The sequence below is a fragment of the Schistocerca serialis genome, chromosome 2 (genome assembly GCF_023864345.2).
Source record: "Schistocerca serialis cubense isolate TAMUIC-IGC-003099 chromosome 2, iqSchSeri2.2, whole genome shotgun sequence".
Classification (NCBI taxonomy): Eukaryota; Metazoa; Arthropoda; class Insecta; order Orthoptera; family Acrididae; genus Schistocerca; species Schistocerca serialis.
In genome coordinates, this window is record NC_064639.1 from 221,681,268 (window position 1) to 221,682,699 (window position 1,432).

Below are 1,432 nucleotides of genomic sequence, written 5' to 3' on the forward strand. Positions count from 1 at the left end.
GACTAAAGGCATCTGAAGATCAAAACAAATTCCAAAACGATTTAGAAAAGATATCTGCATGGTGCGAAAATTGGTAATTGACCCGAAATAACAAAAAGTGTGAGGTCATCCACATGAGTGCTAAAAGGAATCTGTTAAACTTCGGTTACACGATAAATCAGTCAAATCTAAAGGTCGTAAATTCAACTAAATACGTAGGAATTACAATTACGAACAACTTAAATTGGAAAGATCACATAGAAAATGTTGTGGGGAAGGCTAACCAAAGACTGTGTTTTATTGGAGAAAGAAAATGTAACAGATCTGCTGAAGAGACTGCCTACACTACGCTTGTCCGTCGTCTTTTGGAATACTGCTGTGCGGTGTGGGATCGTTACCAGATAGGATTGACGGAGCACATCGAAAACGTTCAAAGAAGAAAAATGGTTCAAATGGCTCTGAGCACTATGGGACTTAACATCTGAGGTCATCAGTCCCGTAGAACTTGGAACTACTTAAACCTAACTAACCTAAGGACATCACACACATCCATGCCCGAGGCAGGATTCGAACTTGCGACCGTAGTGGTCGCGCGGTTCCAGACTGAAGCGCCTAGAACCGCTCGGCCACACTGGCCGGCTAATGAACGGGAGCCAACAGCACCCGTTGTTCCCAGGCGGTCACCCATCCAAGTACTATCGAGGCCCGATGTTGCTTAACTTCGGTGATCCGACGAGAACCGGTGTATTCAACATGGTATGGCCGTTGGCGTTCAAAGAAGGGCAGCACGTTTTGTGTTATCGCGAAATAGGGGAAAGAGTGTTACTGGTCACTGAAATGATAACAGGATTTGAGGTGGACGTAATTAAAACAAAGGCGTTTTTCTTTGTGACGGGATCTTCTCACGATATTTCAATTACCAACTTTCTCCCCCCGAACGCGAAAATGTTTTGTTGACGCCGACCTAAATAGGGCGAAACGATCATCATAATAAAATAAAGGAAGTCGGAAAGACGTGTGTTCGTGTTTTCCGCGCGCTATACGAGATTGGAATACTAGAGAATTGTGAAGGTATGTCGATGAATCCTCTGCCACGCACTTACAATGTGTTTTGCAGACTATCCATGTAGGTGTAGACAAAGAACCCTTTGACCACTGGACTCTCTCCAGATATTTCTGTACCTCTTTACTTGATGGCCTAGTTTTCGTCTGGGAGGAGGGAGTCCGCATCTGCTGTTAGACATGTGCTGTCACGCTCCCGGTCCAGAAATACTCGCAGCTGCAACACGCGACTGTCACCGCCGACGTGATCATTGGCGCGAGGTAACAGTTGCGCGTTCGCAAATTCAGCTGCAGCCGCGCTATTGGCCAGGCATTACCAGCTCGCTAACGAGCGCAGTAAAGCCTCCCGCACGGAGAACTACTGGCGCAGCGCCCGTCGTGACTCGTCTTT

General features: G+C 46.6%; 1 non-coding gene across 1 annotated transcript; it reads right to left on the reverse strand.

Annotated features, from left to right (window-relative positions):
- Nucleotides 1-630: 630 nt before the first annotated feature.
- On the reverse strand, nucleotides 631-749 carry LOC126459363 (5S ribosomal RNA). Its single transcript, XR_007585885.1, has one exon. It is a non-coding gene; the product is annotated as a 5S ribosomal RNA (ribosomal RNA).
- Between the last annotated feature and the right edge of the window lie 683 nt (nucleotides 750-1,432).